Source organism: Macaca nemestrina, chromosome 16 (genome assembly GCF_043159975.1).
Source record: "Macaca nemestrina isolate mMacNem1 chromosome 16, mMacNem.hap1, whole genome shotgun sequence".
Taxonomy (NCBI): domain Eukaryota; kingdom Metazoa; phylum Chordata; class Mammalia; order Primates; family Cercopithecidae; genus Macaca; species Macaca nemestrina.
The window spans coordinates 24045397-24065831 of NC_092140.1; the positions used below are offsets into that span (position 1 = coordinate 24045397).

Here is a 20435-nt window from a genome sequence, read left to right on the forward strand (position 1 = left end):
AGAACAAAGCTGGAGGCATCACACTACCTGACTTCAAACTATACTACAAGGCTATAGTAACCAAAACAGCATGGTACTGGTACCAAAACAGAGATATAGACCAATGGAACAGAACAGAGTCCTCAGAAATAATACCACACATCTACAGCCATCTGATCTTTGACAAACCCGAGAGAAACAAGAAATGGGGAAAGGATTCCCTATTTAATAAATGGTGCTGGGAAAATTGGCTAGCCATAAGTACAAAGCTGAAACTGGATCCTTTCCTTACTCCTTATACGAAAATTAATTCAAGATGGATTAGAGACTTAAATGTTAGACTTAATACCATAAAAACCCTAGAGGAAAACCTAGGTAGTACCATTCAGGACATAGGCATGGGCAAAGACTTCATGTCTAAAACACCAAAAGCAATGGCAGCAAAAGCCAAAATTGACAAATGGGATCTCATTAAACTAAAGAGCTTCTGCACAGCAAAAGAAACTACCATCAGAGTGAACAGGCAACCTACAGAATGGGAGAACATTTTTGCAATCTACTCATCTGACAAAGGGCTAATATCCAGAACCTACAAAGAACTCCAACAAATTTACAAGAAAAAAACAAACAACCCCATCAAAAAGTAGGCAAAGGATATGAACAGACATTTCTCAAAAGAAGACATTCATACAGCCAACAGACACATGAAAAAATGCTCATCATCACTGGCCATCAGAGAAATGCAAATCAAAACCACAATGAGATACCATCTCACACCAGTTAGAATGGCAATCATTAAAAAGTCAGGAAACAACAGGTGCTGGAGAGGATGTGGAGAAATAGGAACACTTTTACACTGTTGGTGGGATTGTAAACTAGTTCAACCATTATGGAAAACAGTATGGCGATTCCTCAAGGATCTAGAACTAGATGTACCATATGACCCAGCCATCCCATTACTGAGTATATACCCAAAGGATTATAAATCATGCTGCTATAAAGACACATGCACACGTATGTTTATTGCGGCACTATTCACAATAGCAAAGACTTGGAATCAACCCAAATGTCCATCAGTGACAGACTGGATTAAGAAAATGTGGCACATATACACCATGGAATACTATGCAGCCATAAAAAAGGATGAGTTTGTGTCCTTTGTAGGGACATGGATGCAGCTGGAAACCATCATTCTTAGCAAACTATCACAAGAACAGAAAACCAAACACCGCATGTTCTCACTCATAGGTGGGAACTGAACAATAAGATCACTTGGACTCGGGAAGGGGAACATCACACACTGGGGCCTATCATGGGGAGGGGGGAGGGGGGAGGGATTGCATTGGGAGTTATACCTGATGTAAATGACGAGTTGATGGGTGCTGACGAGTTGATGGGAGCAGCAGAGCAACATGGCACAAGTATACATATGTAACAAACCTGCACGTTATGCACATGTACCCTAGAACTTAAAGTATAATAATAATAAAAAATAAATTAAAAAAAAAAGGTTTCACTGGACTAATTCTATGTTAAACAATTTAGATCCCAAAGTAAAACAGTGTACAGAGTAAGGATGTACTAGGGATGCCAGCACAGGTCATCTGGTAATGGCAACAGAAATACAATTACATTTATTTGGGTTTTATTACATATTAATATTGATATGCTGCTTTTACGTGTCTGTCTTTTTACTTTCATATATCTGGTTCTGAAACAATCTGATTTTTAAAACTAACAATAACGTGTGCTGAGCCTGCATGATGAAGGACAGATCTCGAAATGTAGCACATTCTCTAAAAGCAGACCATCTGTGAGTCCACTTAATACATAGCCAAGCTATGTTCTACTAGATTGGAAACAAACGACATTTCTTATGTGAAATATCTACACAAGGTATCATCAATTTGTGTTCTTCCTGGCTTTATGTTTTCAGTCCATTATCCAGGAAGATAATATATATAGCATTCATAATTGTATCTCCCATAATCTACAGACTTTTAGCTCACTACGTGGGTTCCTTTCATTAGGGTTACATACCCTTGTTCTGAGAACCATGATCTACGCACTAAAAACATGCTTGTTTAATAATGCCCAGAATGACTATTTATAAATAATATTTTTTAGACAAGAAGAGTAAACTATAAGTATTTGAGGTGAAGGATATGTTCATCAGGATATGTTAATTTTATATTGTATACATATATCACAGCATCACTTTGTACCCCATAAATATAAACAATTATAATTTTCCAATATAGAATAAAATAAAAATTAAACAAAAGAAAAATGACAATTCATAGTATAATGACAACTAGGAATCTTTTATGGATAACAATACAAAAATTTGAGAGCATCTGAATAAAATTATCATTTAAACTCCCAAATGTCTTCACTTGAGTTATTTAAGAACACCTAGGCAATGGCATCTTCTGTATTCTTGTCTGCCCTCCTCTTGCCCATTCTTATTCAACTGGTATTCTTCAATAAACCTTGTGCTGCATTTATCCCAAAGCATTCTCATTTGTGTGACTTCCTTAGATTAGATGCTTACTAAAAACCAACGAAAATTCCTAATCTATGCACAATATCAAGACAAAGCTTATCTTCTCCACAAAGTCTTCATTGATGAAGCTCCTCAGGGAGTTTGCTTTCCTCCAATGCAATTTTCTACTTACCTATAACTTGTGGCTATCTTCCCTTTCTATTTTCTTGGCACTAATTTTTGTTTTACTGCCTGCTATTCCCGTTTTGCTTTTATTAACTATTTTACATCTGAATAAAATGATAGAGGAGGCATTATTATTTTTACTGGACAAAGAATATTTCAAATTAGGTACCAATTGGGAACACATTTCTCTGTTAAGATAAAAATACATATCATTTAACTTCCTCTGTAAAACTCTACTCAATTTATGTGAATTTTATTTGAAAAATGTGAGTTATAGTGCTCTATATTAGAAAATAGTAAGAACTCAAATACATTTATTAGGAATTATGTTTTTAATGAAATGGACTTTTGTGCAATAATGCAATGATACACAGATTATTACTAACAGTATTCTGCTTTTTTCTGAATTATAAGTTACTTGATAATTTTTTTTTCTTTTTTTTTTTTTTTGAGACAGAGTCTCGCTCTGTCGCCCAGGCTGGAGTGCAGTGGCTGGATCTCAGCTCACTGCAAGCTCCGCCTCCCAGGTTCACGCCATTCTCCTGCCTCAGCCTCCCGAGTAGCTGGGACTACAGGCGCCCGCCACCTCGCCCGGCTGATTTTTTGTATTTTTTTTTTAATAGAGATGGGGTTTCACCGTGTTAGTGAAAGTTACTTGATTATTACTAATGCAATTGAAGTAGTTGGCTTGCAAAAGTAATATGAAAAAGGAAGATTACTAGTTTTTGAGTATCTATGATGTAGAAGACATGAACTAGGTTAATATATCTATGTGTTTGATTAATTTTTCCTTAAACTTCTCAAGGTAGGGATTTTTACTACATTTTTAAATGCCAATTTTTGTTTAGACAATGTTCTGTTACACGACTTCATTTTACAAGCAATAGCATATGTTAAAGATTAGGTAGGAGAGTGGGTAAATTTACTTACTTCTCTGTTGTCCCATGGGCATGTGAGCTGAAAACATATTTTTTAGTCTACACGTTACCTAGCTTCTTTGACTTGAGTTGAAATAAATATATAACATGAATGTTCATTTTTTTGACACTAGGTATAGCTCACTAAATCTTAATATATGAAGTCTGCTGTTAATGTTAGCAGAATATATACCTTATCTTCTTAAGTCAACATTGCTGGACTATTTCATGAGTTTTGAATACCTATCTTCACATTTGAAACAGCATTAGTCTACAAAAGCATCCACTTATCAAGATACTTTAAGTTTGCAATAGATGTTCATTATTTACCTTTCTACACACTCAGCTTCTTTCAAAGGACCTGACAAGCCATATAAACCAGCTATTCCTCATGCAGGAGAGTGTGTGAGCATGGCTTTTGTTCTTTCAATTGCAAGAAATAAATGGAAAAAAAGATTTCTTGAGAGATTAGTGAGGTGCAGGTTTTATTTGATAATCAGACACCATTTTAGCTGAATGGAAAAGAAATGTATGGCACTTTGTATCATTTATGCAATCTTTTTGCCTTCCTTATCCCAAAATGACCAGTGAAATTAATTGAGGAATTCATAAAGTTAATTAAGAAGTTCATAAAGATGGAATGGCAAAGGCTTTGGACTTTAGTTGTTTTCAATTCTGGAGTAATGAATAATTCTAATGTATTCAACTATTTTTTTAACTGGTGATAATTATTAGTATTTATTTGTGTTCTAAAAGTTGATTTCTTTTCATGTTTGTTGGTAGGTTTATAAGGGCATGCATTTATCAGTGATCACATTTTACAGAGTGCCGAGGACCAGGCTATATAATTTGGTTTATTGAATGTAATTTGAGAAGCCCTGTGTGCTACTGTTGATGAATATTATGTTGATGGTTGATTTTTTTTATTATCTGTATGATAGTAATGATCTCTTATTGCTTTAATTTTTCAATGCAACAAAATAAATGTAACAGACCCCGCCATATGGAACAGATTATATTGTGTACAATATGAGCAAAAGCATTTACAAAGTATCTTTAAAAATAACAAAATAATACATAGATCTAACAACATACTGACAAACAAATATACTTTCAAGACATGAACTTTATTGTTTTTGCTATTTTTATTATAGAGTATCTGTCTCTTGGCTTCCTGAGAATCTGTCGTGATTAAATAGTGAAAGAAAGAAACTGAATAGTTTGTAACTGGCTTTTTCAAATAAAGTTACTTAGAAGTAAAGTAGCCACAGAGCAATGGATGAACACTGTAATTAAAAAGAATAGCACAGATAATCCTATGAAAATTGCAGAGATAAGGGTAGATATTTATTGTTGATGAAATAATAAGTCAGGGCTGAATTTCAGTTTTTGAGTCTCATAAGACTAATGTAATTCTAAACAAAATATTTCTCTTTTAGCATTTTAAGGGTTATTGTGCAAATATGCATATAAAGAACTTAATCATTCCAAAAATATGTATAAATTATTAGTAATTTGCTTTATTGAGTAGGTGTACAAAATGATTTTCATCAATTAGAAAAACATACAAGGAAGTGATTTTTCAAAACAACTAAAATTCTACTCAAGCTAATAGCTTCCATTTAATACCTTGAATACCTAGAAATATTTTCTCCTCAGCTTTTTGACTCTGTATGACAGACAGCTTTGCCAATTTAACTTTTTGGAAACACATTTTCGATATTGTGACACTACTCTCTGAGGGCTAAACTATGTGGAGATAAGTTATTTTAGAATATTTAAAAGATACCTTAAAATCACAATATTGCCTTTTAAAAATAGTTTATTGAAGGCATCTTAAAAATGATATGGCACAAAATTTGCATCATATTTTAGCCTGAGTATTAGCTTTAGAAAGTTCTTGGGCTAGCAGGCTGATCACCTCACATATCCTAGAAAGATTTAATTAACTCCTCTCCACCACACCCCCTAAGAACAATTCCTTACCATTCTAAATGCACAGATGCAACTTGGAAATGCACAAGAAGAAGAGATAGAGCATAAAAACTTCTTTGCTGGGCACCTCCAATATGAGGATCTCAAGTGCCAAGGGCCTAGTTTTGATAATATGGGAAGAAATAAGAGAGTAACTGTATTTCATCTCTAGACACCTCTTGCTCACTGTTGCTGGGAAATGTTACAGACTTTGTATCATTTGTCTGTATGTGTCATTTCATTCATTTTAAAGCTCCCGTTAACAGATCTAATTTTTTTAATTGAGAGGAAAAAGTGGATATGTTTTCACTGTACTGATCTGATTTTTTAAAACGTATAAACAGGACTATCGATAATGTAGTAAACATTGACTCTTTTCTTCTTATGTATTCATATACCTAACATTTTCTAGTAATGTTCTAGTTCAGTTAACTTTTTCTCTTATTATTTTATTTGTCTTTTGTTGATACTTTATACTTTTATATTACTTTATTTAAAATTTATGTATTCATTTATTCAAAATTCATGTTATATAATTTAAGCACAACATTTAACAAATAAAATTGATTCATAATAATTATCAAATTTAAAGAAAGAGGCTACATATAAGAAAACAGTATATATTCTATATGAGAAAGGCAGGGCTTGCTCTTGCTCAAGGCCTGTTTCAGGCCATGAGACATCTTTCTATAAATTCGAAAAATGGTTCTTTTTCTGGATGGATGCAGCTCTGCAACTAGAAACCTTAATGAATAGACAGCGCTTTGTGTGCAGGAAAATGGTACTGGATACATGACTTGAAGTATAGCACACAAACTTAATTCCATCTCCTTTATTCCCCTTGGTCAGGAACCTCTGTGTAATGCAAAATTCATACATGTATATGATCATATTGCTTGTAGCACTCCTTCTAACCTCTCTAGAGCACAACATTAATTTAATTTAAAAGTAAAAGAAATAATGTCACAAAATTACTTCAACTGCAAGATATATTAGTTTTTCAGGCCAAAATTTCTACCCACATCTAACTATACATACTCATTCCTGCAAGTTTCCTTTGCAAATGCAAAATAACTCTATGCTTCTTTTGATGGCAACCCCTCTTAACTGAGACAACAATCTATATCTCATGTACTAAATGTCCTTTAAAATATGTAGAAGCACTTAAGCTTTCTGTAAAGACCTTAGCACAAAATGAAATAGAAAGTAGAATGTATTCCAGAACTTATTTCTCATTATCAGCCCAAATTTAGTCTATGGAAACCAACAAGTATTTGAACTGTCTTAGTGCGACTCTCAGAGAAACAACATAAGAGTGTGACATAATGGGTACTAGAATCACATTTCCAACAATTTTATAAGTTTCCTTATTCTCATGGGTACTTCCTCTTAAACAAACAAAAAGTATTTAATTCACTTCCATCCAAACAAATTAAGAAAACAAGTTTCCTCTGGACTTTGCCTCATTTTGTTCTACAAACCTCTTCCAAAATTAAAACCTCTTATGACAGATATATACCCCCTTATTTTACAAGGTTAATTACTCTTGGAATTCTATAACCCTCATGATAGATGTATCACATTCCTCTCAAATTGCCTGCATTTCCCTCAACTTTTGATGTCATCTCAAGGTATTCTTTTCTTGCTCTTCTAGGAATTTGCTGTACCATTGTGTCCGGAACTGGTTCCTTCCAGTGGGTTCTTCGTCTCACTGACTTCAAGAATGAAGCCGTGGACCCTCCTCACAGTAAGTGTTACAGTTCTTAAAGATGGTGTGTCCGGAGTTTGTTCCTTCAGATATTCAGATGTGTCAAGACTTTCTTTCTTTCAGTGGGTTCGTGGTCTCACTGACTTCAGCAGTGAAAGTGCATACCTTCGCAGAGTGCTACAGCTCTTAAAGGTCATGCGGACCCAAAGAGTGAGCAGCAGCAATATTTATTGTGAAGAGTGAAAGAACAAAGCTACACAGCATGGAAAGGAACCCTACCCGGGTGCTGCTGCTGGCTCTGGCGGCCAGCTTTTATTCCCTTATTTGGCCCCACCCACACCCTGCTGATTGGTCCATTTTACAGAGGGCTGATTGGTCCATTTTACAGAGTGCTGATTGGTGCATTTATAATCCTCTAGCTAGACAGAAAAGTTATCCAAGTCCCCAAGAAGTCCAGCTGGCTTCACCTTTCACCAGTTCTCATTTCTCCATTGAAATATTTCAAAATGTCCTGTCCTGTAGCTACCTGTCAGGTTATAAATAGTTCAATAACATTTATAAAGAACTTACAATGTAGAGGCCTTATGCCAAACTGTCTTTCATATTTAACAACCCAGGCAACAACAGAAACATCATCAAGAATAAATACTATCGTTTACTCTTAATCCTTTCTAGCTAATGCTCCACTTCTTTTGATCATGCCTGACATATAGAAAAAAAATGCAACTCTCTCAAATTCCAATTCTTTTCTGCTCTCAGTGCTATATGTATAACCCACCTAAACTTCAAAGTTTATATCCAAAGATCACATTTCATTCTTTATTTGCTTTGATCACTTAGAAATTTGATAATAAAATCCTCTTTTGAAATGCTCTTCTTTCTTTGTTGCCATGACACTAGTCTCTGAGTCTTCTTTATATGATGAAACTTTACTACCCATGATCCAACAGACTAAGTTTCCTTTATTTACATTTAAATTACTTTTGCACTAGATTCTTTCTTAAACCCTCTTCCCTCTTCATATTCTGTGTTCTCTTCTTGTGTACTCCAAAAAGAATGTCAATAATCATAAGCACGAAGAAAACCCTGTTTTCTCTCTTTGCACATTTCAAAAAGAGTAAGAATGATCAGGCATGCTATAGTAATTTTGTGTTTATTGGTTTAACATTTGAAGTGTTAAATAAGGATTATTTAAAATGGTTACTCCCATCGGTATGTCTTTAGGGTTATCTATAGGAACGCTACTAACCATGAAGGTTTTATACAAGGATACAGTTCTCTACTTTTTAATGAGTTCTTGTATTTCCTGACAGTTGTATTAGCAGTGATTAATTTTAGTTTATTTCCCTTATTAAATATAGATTGTGCATTTCAAAAGAAAAATGCTTAGTATCTCAAATATTGGCCACTCACCCTTAGGTCTCATTTATTTTCTACTTCTGCAGATTACTGAATTGGCTAATTACCTACAAAGCACTGTGTCAAGAATTCATTTCTGTTAAATGCTGATAATGTCTGAATAGCAATAAGTGTTTATCTACAAGATGTTTTTGTAGAATCAAAATGCCCTGTATGTGTCATTTCATAACAAATAAAAGAAAAAAATTAAAATCCCAAACAAAGCTCTTAGTGATAGTATAAGTTCCTCTGTCTACAGTGGCCTTGATTATGACAGCACAGACTAACAGTTACCAAAGCCAAATATAAATTGTAATTGATGAAACAAAGACAGCTGGTTTATGAATATAAGAACATAAGAGTTGGGCATTGACTGATTGGGATGACACTTTCTGGATTAAAAAATTTATAGAATTTTTATTTTTTCTTTGCTTCAGAGAATAGAGAAAAAGCATTGTTTTCTGAAAAACAATTCTGCAAAAACATTGGCATTAACAAGAAACACACCTTATTGGAAAAGAGGATAACATGTTGGTCAATGGTTAAATTATATTTACTTTGATATGTCTCCGCAGGTTAAATCAATACCTGTATGAAGCTTGAAGTTCACATTTATTATGGAGGGCACTTGTAAAAGTGTATTTGAAGCCTGTAAGAGCCAGAAGGACTCAGTCATATGTTGCCTTCTGTGCCTGATGTTTTCTTTTGAACTAGGGAGAGACGTGAACATACAGTCTGTTATTGTAGCTTGTGCACAAAGACTCAAATAAGAAAGATGTGGGTGTCTGTATAAGAAAAGGTTTAGAAAACTTGGCATATTTTCTATGAAAGTTAAGAACTTGTATTATTGTAATTCTGTAAGTCTAAATGCAATCGAAGGAAACAAACATCTCTGTGTATAATGAGATTAACTGAAACATAATTGAACAACACAGGAAATAAAGAAACATCTATCAAACATTTAAGAAATAATGCCATTTTCTTCTAATGAAGTCATAATGTTCTCTCATTTTTAAATTAAGAAAGTAGTAACTCCAATATAAAGCACCTATAGCAATGCTCTCAGGCACTTCATTACCTGATATAATACCTTATAGTATAAAACTATTGAGATCTAAAAATATGTGACCAGTTAAATCTGCCTCCTTATTTAAGACAGTATTAAAATCATGACATTGAAAAGAATAATAATATGATATGATATGACATAATGTGATGTGATACGACACACATAAAATAAAATAAAATAATATATCAGATCTTACTCCACATTTTGGGTTACTTGTAGAATGCTAGTATTGAACTTGGGTTGACTTCTTTGGAACAGAGTGATATGGCTCAGAAAGAAAGGGAGTTAAACTAAATCCAGCGACAATCTCAGGCATTCCAGGATGAGATATTGTATGATTAAAAATACAGAATTTGCCAAGGAGGGTGGATCACGAGGTCAGGAGATCGAGATTATCCTGGCTAACAGGGTGAAACCCCGTCTCTACTAAAAATAAAAAAAAAAAAAAAAATTAGCTGGGTGTGGTGGCGGGCGCCTGTAGTCCCAGCTACTTGGGAGTCTGAGGCAGGAGAATCACTTGAACCTGGGAGGCGGAGCTTGCAGTGAGCTGAGATCATACCACTGCACTCCAGCCTGGGTGACAGAGTGCGACTCCGTCTCAGAAAACAAGAAACAAAACAAAACCCAGAACTTATGAAAAGAGTAATTAAACACATATAAAATCATACATATCACTGTGTTGATGCATACTGTTCTGAAATTCTCTGTACTTGATTTAAAAAAAAAAAAAATGCGTATACTGTAACTTCCATACACGAAGTGTCTTTTCTTCATCCACCTGGCATCCATTATGGTACTTTCTGCTGAACCTAAACAGCTCATGTCCTTGTTAAAAGAAAGTTTCTAGTGGAGAGTACACAGAATATCTACGAACTAAGGCAGGACACTATGTTTGATGTCTAGATAGAGACAAAAATACACATAGAGGGAGGTAGGAGTTTATAGAAAAAAAAAGTAGAGTATTTGGTATTATATGAATCTAAATATTAATTTGGCTCTACCAGTTACTAATTTTATGCTTTCTTCATCTATAATATTGGGATAATACTACTTGACTTTTAAAATATTAGGTACCATGCCTTTCATATGGTAGGGATTTAACATTTTGAAATACTTACATTAAGATAGTATTTTAGTCAAAGCCGTGTGTTTGAAATAGCTAAGCATCCTGTCATAGGTTACTGTGATAAGTCAGGCATACTGTGAAATGCTTCTGGAGGAAGTTTCAGGTTTATAAGACTGAGGATTCCATCTTTTAAATTTACTACCCCCAACAAAAGTCATAGAAAGGAACACATCTATATTCTTTTGTTTTTTGGCAATTATTATATTCATGGCAAGCATCTAAATGTTTATTCAGTGAGAAAAAGATCCATCTTTCCTCACAAAACATGTCAAATGGAGATGCTGTTGGCCCTGATCTTATATCTACATATTCCTGCAAAGATACACTCCACTGCAATAAAAGGCACTAGTGCATCAGAATTACTGCAAAAAATACTGCCTTTCCTGACACAGAATTATTGATCAAAATCAAAATTGTGAACCTCACCAATATGGTTTTTAATGCTATATATCTGACTGGAAGCAAATCTGACAATCTAGTTGTCCAATTAGGCATGGAGCATTAACTGCTCATTGCGATGAAGAAGGCAGGGTATCTCATGTGGAGTTAGAGAAAGGCTTAGGTGAAGTACACGGGCAGAGTTATGGACTTTTTTAAAGGGCAATTTTATAATGGTTCTGACAAAAATGAAAGAAAGCACAAAAATCTCTCTTTGGGAAACACAGATGTTGTCATCTTCATACCAGTTCTTTTTGTTGTTGTTGTTGTTAATGACTTCTAGCTTAACTTCCAAATATATTAAAACCATTGCTAGTTTTTATGTGCTCAGAGACATCAATGAGCCAAGTACCATTGACTTTGTTTATGGCTTGGTGCCAAAAGAAATGTGTTATATTTGATATGTCCATTCTCACTACTAAAGTGATAGATTTGTTATCTATCAAATCTACATCTGGGACAGCTACATTGATGCACGAAATTTTGATAAATGAAGCTCCTTCATCACAAAGTACAAACGAAGCATACAGTGACATTAGTGAGAAAACCAGGGCTGTCAGTTTCCTCTATATTGTTTATGAACTTGCTAAGCTCAGCATTTCTTATAGCATCTGGGCCACAACTAATACTGAGCTCCTCTGTGAAGGGATTTACTTCTGTACCGTTATCACTCCACCCTTATCCAATTCTATGTACTTTTCCCACTTCCTCTTAATATATGGATAAACACAGACTTGTTTTGGTAGCAATTTCACTGAATAAAGAGAATAGTTAGTTTTCCTTCAGTTCTAAATATAGACTGCATGAAAATCACTTCACATAGTATAGGAATATAATGAAAATTCATTTTCTGTTTGAGTTAGCCAGTTGTTTCCCACGGATAGCAATTAAGAACACTGACAAACACTGCACAGAATTTTACAACCAGATATCTGTGAGAAATTGTGATATATTTTCCCTACAGAGATATACTACACCCCAAACCCAAATTAAGTGTCAGCATTTAATAGAAATGCATACTGGAATCAACAACAGTGAGTATAATGATGCTTCTTGAAGGTTCATGATAACTCTTCCACTAATAATGTATGTTAGTGTGTAGGTAGGTGTGTGTGTTGGGGGATGTGGTGATGCAGAATAATCTTATTAGAGCTTCACTGTCATCCACTCTCACATGGTTTTGGTTTTCCAGCATTAACATTGTAAGAGGTACTTTTCATTCATTCTTTCTTTCCTTTTATTTTTTTTTAATTTTGGGGAATTTGTCGACATAGTGCCTTCAATAACCCCAGCCCCTAAATATTATTTATTTCCATACATTCACTGGTAGGGTTAGTAAATAGAAAAGTCATATTTTTCTGAATATTGGTTATAATTTGTTTGGCTATACTGTGTCCAACACTTTTTACTGTGATATGAAAAAAATTAAATTATTATGTGTTAATGTAGAATCTGCTTTTTCCCAAATTTATTGATAATGCTTTTCTGAACCACTTCAAATTTAATTAAATTTTAAAGATATAGCTCCAGGTAGTACATATTCCCAAATATAGTGGAATATCTGCAAACACAAGTCTTTGCAAAGAATCCTGAGTTTCAGCGATTTTCCATGACACCTTTAAATTTTGAAAAACTTATTTTACAAATGAATGTGTTTATTCACTTTCCTACTCTAAGAGTGTCTGCTAAACTGAAGCTGAACTAACTTCCTACTAAGCAATCTAGGGTATTCTGTATATAACAGAATTTAAATAAGTCAATCGTTTGCAATAATCTGCACACATATTAATTTTCTCTGATTTTATCTGCCCTGTAACAATACTCAATTAACACGGGCTTGGTACTTTGAGATAATACTATTAAGTAGCAATTCTTTAATGAGATCCTTCAAATAATTGACTTTCCTTGACAAAAATAATTACTGTAGAACACTGCCCAATCATTCTGGGCAGTGAAAATGTTAGATGAAACTGCCACTCTAGCATAGGTTATTTCACATCTCAATAATGAAGGATAAAAAATGGCTCTCGGCTAAAATTTTGTAGGCTTTGCAGAATTATAGGAGCTAAAGCTGTTCAAATCAACCCTTTTGTCTTTTAATCAGCTAGTGTAAGAGAGAAGTTGCCTCATACTGCCTTGCATCCTCTGTCTCCTGGTTTCCCAGGATGCACTAAACATGTAGTTCAATTTAAAGTAGTTACCAGTCACTGGCTGAAACCACCAAGTCATGAACCAAACCTTTAAGTGGAAGGAGCTGTCCCTTTAATTCTGGCAACTTTTGATAGGTTAGTAGTGTTGAATAATATTCAATGGTAGTGTACTGTTCAGAAATTCTCTCACCTCCAAAACCACTCCACGTAATTCCAAGTTCACTATAATGCCCCCATGAATAGATGGGCCTCTTCTTAAAATTTACATAATCCTAGTCCTATCAGAGTACACAATAAAACATTAACACAAATGTATTCATTTTCTTTAAGAGCTCCATAAAGTGATTTGATAATGATTACAGGGTTTCTTATACCTTAGCTATTTGGGTATAATCTAAGTCCTTAGCAACTCCACAAGCTTTATATAATTTTACTTCTTCAAAACTCGATTAGAGTTTTGAATTTTGAGTATAGAAATTTGAATTTCTGGATCTGCAGAGAATGTCTTATTTGCATTTGCTTCCCTTTCCTAATACTACTCTTTCTTCTCTCGATACGTTTCTATTTTTAAATTTGTCATTCTATACTAATATTTCTATCTCCTATTAAAATAGAATAAAATAACAACCAATGAAACAAATAAAATGTGCCAAATATCCTTAAAAACTCGGCAATTTCCATGACTCTTCTTGGGGTTTATAAATTACACAACACCAGCACTCTTCTGTGAATTTCCCCCTGGCAGATTCTGCTCCCAGTGAGAAGAAACAGCAACTTTACCTCCCAAGGATCTACAGGACTAAATAAATAAATAAGCAAACATCTCTTAAGTTGCAGTTTGCTCTTTTTCTCAAACAACTAGGGGAGTAAGATACATTTAATGCTATTCAGTTACTTTTTGGGGGCCACCTTTTTAAATGATTTATACACAAAAATGGTTTGCATTTCTCTTGCTACATAATCTTGAGCTTATTCCAAACAAACAAAAAAAACCCTTCACTCCTACCAAGGTCACAGTGAAACAGGGCATGCTAATTGTTTTTCTCCAGTTACAAGTTTTATTTTGGGGTTGCAAACTGTTGGTAAGGAAAAAGAGCAAGGGAGATTGGTAAGAGTTGCATCATGCTGGTACAACTGACGTCAATATTCAGGATTGTAGTAAAGTTTACTGGAATGGAAAACCAAGGGCTTGGCTTTATTTGTAGGTGTCTACTATATTTTGTACTTATTGAAAAGTAAAATTAACCAACAACTAAATTCAGATATTCATTTTCAGATGGGTGAGGTTTTCAGTTTCCTTTGACTACATCTCGCTTATTCATTTTATCGTTTTTATTTCTGTCCTGCTGCTAGGAGGACTCTAAACAAATTTTCTTAAACATGTTTTCTTTGTCTATAGAAAGAACATTACATTTGGGTTTACACAAAAATTCAGTACTATGAAGTTTGAAAACAATAACAAAGTGAATATAGGCAGTTTTCGAAATGGAAGATGTAAACATTACAATTCTTGGATTCTGTTCAAGCTAAGTATCAGGTTATTAACCAACTAACAAAATTCTTAACTGAGATAAGGCTGACAGGCAGTCATAAGATGTATAGAAATATAACTATTACCAGTTTTTAATTAAATCATTTTGTTTCCTTCAAGAGTTATTTTATTTTATTACACATGTGCTACTTTAAGTGATTCCAATCCCCTGTAAAAGTAAGTTGGATGGGCATGGTGGCTCACGCCTGTAATCCCAGCACTTTGGGAGGTTGAGGTGGGCGGATCACGAGGTCAGGAGATTGAGACCATCCTGGCTAACATGGTGAAACCCCGTCTCTACTAAAAATACAAAAAATTAGCCAGGTGTGGTGGCGAGCGCCTGTAGTCCCAGCTACTTGGGAGGCTGAGGCAGGTGAACCCCGGAGGTAGAGCTTGCAGTGAACCTAGACCACACCACTGCACTCTAGCCTGGGTGACAGAGCAAGACTCCATCTCAAAAAAAAAAAAAAAAGTAAGTCAATGCTCCTTTTTTTTTTTCCTGAGATTAAACTCTCAGCATAATTCCTGAGTAAACAAAAAAGAAGTATAACCATAGGCTTAGTGTTACTAAGAAACAAAACAGGGGGAGGGACAGATAGCTGACTAGACGCAGCCATAAAACACCCCTCCCATACACACACACACAAACACAAAAGTGTTGAGTAATCCGTCACACTTAGAAGATATTTTTTAAGAGAAAACACTGAAAGTCAACAGAGAAGTGTCACAGACACTGAGGTTGAAGACGGAGGAAGCTGAGATGCCTGCAGGCAGTTACTGAATGCCAGATCCTGGTCCTGAACAGGTTCTAAGGAAGGGTTCAGTGAAAGAGCTCCTGGGTACCACACTACTGCTGTGGACCTCTGCGATCCTAGCTACAAGAGATCCCATTACCCCCACAGACATTTGTATTGACAAGGGGAACTGCTTGGAGAGTGGGCAGTGGCAGCTCAAACCTGTGCAAAGTCCAGAAGGTTTTACGGATAGGGCTGCTACAGCCAACTGCAGTCATAGGTGCCCATCTTTCAAGGCTCTCCATCTTGCTCTGAATGATTCTAGTCCCTGCAGAGCTGGGATGGGAGAGACAAGGGCTGCCTTTCCTGCAAGACTTCTCTGATTTGCATGCCCCCTTGTCTGCCAGTCCCTCCCAAAGTCCGTGACTGGATGCTCCCACAAGAGTGGTTGCACAGCACAACCTTCACTGCCCCACCTGATGGTTTTACCAGTGGCCTGGTAGCAATTTGGCCCCCCTAGCACAACCAGCGCTCAACCCCAAGGGATGAGAGGACACAGCTACAGGCCTGTTCTCAACCCCTCAGCCTTCAAGCATACTGCCCAGGGGTACTGAACTGCAATCTGTGGTCTAAGCTTAAGGTAGCAAGGTGCCTCAGTGTCAGAACTCTGAGAAGAGTTACGCCTGGGTTCGTGCACTGGGGCACTAGAACTAGGCATCTCTCCCTTTGCAACACAAGTCCAGAAAGGTTGTAGCCTGTTGGCTAGCCATGGCTTCTGTCCAAGACAGCTCTGCAGCCCAGAATACCTGGAACAGCCCAGTTCTCTGGGTACAGAAGTCTTGGGATAAAATTAGCTTGTTAGGCCTGCTCCTGGGAAAGACACTGAAAGGAAATCCAGGCAGGAGAGCACAAGCTTGGTGGTGCCCATAGCTATCTGCTGGGCAAAACATCCCAGGCCATTAGTGCCACACCAGTTTCACACCTCCAGCACACTGCAGTGCCTGGAGATCCTCATCCCTTGACCCACTGTATCACTAGACCACCCACAGAAACAGCACACAACATACTTTGACTCTACCAAGCTCAGAGGACCAATAGATCTCTGGGGAGTTGCCGGCCTACTGGTGACCTACCTTCAACTCAAGTTGCCCCTAGGGAATGGGGAAAGGCAGACAACCAGGGCCCCACTTAGGGCTAAGTCAAGGTAGGAATGGTTCCAGTGATTTGCAGGGGTTCCTCCAAGGCCTAGGAGCAAACATGGTGAGAGGGTCATCTCTTGCCCCCATCTCCCTCTCCCCAGAGCACTGCCACAAATGAACTGGAATACGGAAAAGGCATGTGGCTGTGTGAGAGCCTCTCTGCTGACACTTACACTTAAATATCACCGGATGGATTGCACCAAAAAAAAATAAATGCCTTCAGCATACATCACCTGTGAAACCAAATGCAAGAAATTAGCCACAGTGAAGGAACCCATACAGAGGTTTGGCCCTTTGAAAACACCCAGAAATAAAGCCAACTGACTATTCACAACATACGCCACAGTCAAACACTCAAGGGAAAAAATAAAAACAATAAAAAACAAAAAACCCACCCAAATGACAGCAACTTCCGAAAGAAAAAGAAACACCAGCCTTCTCAGATGAGAAGAAATTAATTGTATTTTTATTTCTTAGAGAAATCTCCAAACTGATTTCCACAGTGGCTGAACTAATTTACATTCCCACCAACAGTGTATAAACATTCCCTTTTCTCTGCAGGTCCTCCAACATCTGTTGTTTTTTGACTTTATAATAATAGCCATTTTGACTAGTGTGAGATGGTTTCTCATTGTGGTTTTTGGGTATTTTTTTCACATGCTTCTTGGCTGCTTGTATGTCTTCTTTTGAGAAGTATCTAATCATTTCTTGCCTGTTTTTTAAGCGAATTATTTTTAGGGTTTTGCTTATTGGTTTATTTAAGTTTCTTATAGATTTTAGAAATTAGACCTTTGACAGATATAATACATAGTTGGCTAATATTTTCTTACATTCTGTAGATTGTCTGCTTATTCTTTTGATGGTTTCTTTTGCTGTGCACAATAATTCTGGCAATTCAAAAAGTCATAACATTTCTTTACTCCCAAAGGGTTCCATAAGTTCTCCAGCAATAGATCATAAACAGATTGAATTGCCTGAGATAAAAGACATAGAACTCAGAGTTTGAATGGCAACTAAATTCAGGAGAAAATTGAAACCCAATCCAAGAAAGCCAGTAAATGATCCCAGAAAATCAAATACTCCACGTTTTCACTTATAAGTGGGAGCCGAACACTGGGTACACATGGACAAAAGATGAGAACGATAGCCACTGAGGACTATAACTGGTGAGGGGGCAAGTGTTGACAAACTATCTGTTGGGTGCTAGGCTTACTACCTGGATGATGGGTTCAATTGTACCCCAAATTTCAACATCACACCATATATCCTTTTTTTGTTGTTGTTGTTTTTGAGACGGAGTCTCGCTCTGTCACCTAGACTGGAGTGCAGTGGTGCGATCGTGGCTTACTGCAAGCTCTGCCTCCTGGGTTCATGCCATTCTCCTGCCTCAGCCTCCAGAGTAGCTGGGACTACAGGTGCCTGCTACCACACGCAGCTAATTTTCATATTTTTAGTAGAGACAGGGTTTCACCATGTTAGCCAGGATGGTCTCAATCTCCTGACCTTGTGATCTACCTGCCTCAGCCTACCAAAGTGCTAGGATTACAGGCATGAGTCACCGTGCCCGACCTCATCACAGCATATATCCTTATGACAAACTTGCACCCTGAATCTAAAATAAAAGTTGAAAAGAAGAAATAAAACCAAAATCAAAGTGTTTAGTATATATTTAAAGCTTTATGTCTAAATATGGTATTAATTGATATGCTTTATTATCTATTTGATTTTTATTATCTTACATACACTTTCTACACATTGAATTCTCTCTGATAGTTCCCATGCAATTTTCTGTGATAATAAACATGCTTATGCTTATTAATTAGTAAGGACATTATTACAGTGGGAATTATAGTAGCTAGAACTCAAAATCAAATGCATATATTCTATTTATAAGAATTGTCTTCTGGGACCAGGCAGGGTGCTTCCTGTCTGTAATCCCAGCACTTTCGGAGATGATGGAGGGCGGATCATGAGGTCAGGAGATCGAGACCATCCTGGCTAACATGGTGAAACCCCATCTCTGCTAAAAATACAAAAAACGTTAGCTGGGCCTGGTGGCAGGCACTGTAGTACCAGCTACTCAGGAAGCTGAGGCAGGAGAATGGCATAAGCCCAGGAGGTGCAGCTTGCAGTGAGCCAAGATTACATCACTGCATTCCAGCCTGGGCAACAGAGTGAGCGAGACTGCTTCTCAAAAGAAAAAAATTGTTTTCCATGGGGATACTGGTTAATAATTCTGAAACCATTATACATATACACTAGAATTAAACAGTTAAATAAAGGAATGGCAGATAGTGGAAGCCAGGTTTGTTACTTTTGGAGTAGGAGGTAACAGATGAGCAAAGGGTAGCAGCTTGGACAATCATGGATTAATGGATTAAAGTTGAGATATCACTATGAATTTAATGTTTAGCTTAATACAGACACAAATAGTTATGCATAGGAATATTTCTAGATATGTATAAAAACTTGGGTTAGTATACACTTATATATTTTCTTGGTCTATGCCTTTCTAGTAAGAGGAACTAAAAATGAGGATGCACAGCTGTGATGAGCAAACCTAGCACATAGATGTTGGTTTCTAATACCATTTTCTAATGCTTTTACTTTGAACACAAACAATTCACTATCACATTTTACTATAATATTTCAAATGCAATTATATGTAAATGTTAGGCATTTTGTTTGCTTATTTGACTATTGCATGGCAATTAAAGCAAATAGCTGAGAATTAACTTTGTATTAACGTTACAGTGCAGAGTTATTATTCATGAAAAAAAAAGCCAGGAGACTGAACTTTCCTTGAAAACATACAAACTTAGTAAATCCAGAGTAGATTTAGCAAGGGCACGGGGTTTCCACAGGGTGGAAATAGGGCTTTAAGTCAATTGTATCTGAACCTAAACAGAATGACATCAGATTCATCATCTACTTAGAAACACAAGAAACAGGCATATAGTGATAAAAGCAAGTCATGAGAAGTCAAGATAACTAAAATAGAATGTTAAATATAGAAGAAACAATAGGTTTATTGAAGCTAGAACTTTCATTATAAAAATGAGAAACCAAAGTTTCTTGTGAAAGTAAAACCTGGGTAGGCACAGTGGCTCATGCCTGAAATCCCAGCACTTTGGGAGGAATTTGACTTTGTGACTGCTTGAGACCAAGAGACAAGCATGGGCAACATGGTGAGAACTCCTCTCTACAAAAAAAAAAAAAAAAAAAAAAATTTAAATCAACTGGCCCTGGTGGTGCCTGCCTGTAGTCCTAGCTACTTAGTAGGCTAAAGTGGGAGGATTGCTGGAGCCCCAGATTTCAAGGTTGCAATAGTGTGATCACACCACTGCACTCCAGGTTGGGTGACAGAGCGAGACTCTGTCTCTAAAAGAAAGAAAAGGAAAAGAAAGTAAAACCTAAGGTGGGTCATGAAGAATGACTAGGAGTTACCCATAATGAACAGAGAAAGAATTTTGAAAACAAAGAAGTATTATGTTACAAAGAACTGGAGGTAAGAAAGTAACATGGTATAAATAAAAACAAA

General features: G+C 36.2%; 1 long non-coding RNA gene across 4 annotated transcripts in view; it reads right to left on the bottom strand.

Annotated features, from left to right (window-relative positions):
- The window catches only part of LOC105477040 (uncharacterized), a 406578-nt gene that overhangs the window by 14369 nt on the left and 371774 nt on the right, over positions 1-20435 (bottom strand). The window contains exon 6 of one of the 4 annotated variants that reach the window (XR_984427.2): positions 8035-9357. The exons of 1 other annotated variant lie outside the window; for it this stretch is intronic. This is a non-coding gene — a long non-coding RNA (uncharacterized lncRNA). Of the gene's footprint in view, positions 1-8034; positions 9358-16076; positions 17869-19647; positions 20097-20435 lie in introns of those variants that run through there. 2 more of the 4 variants (XR_011614689.1, XR_984432.2) reach the window with 2 other exon arrangements.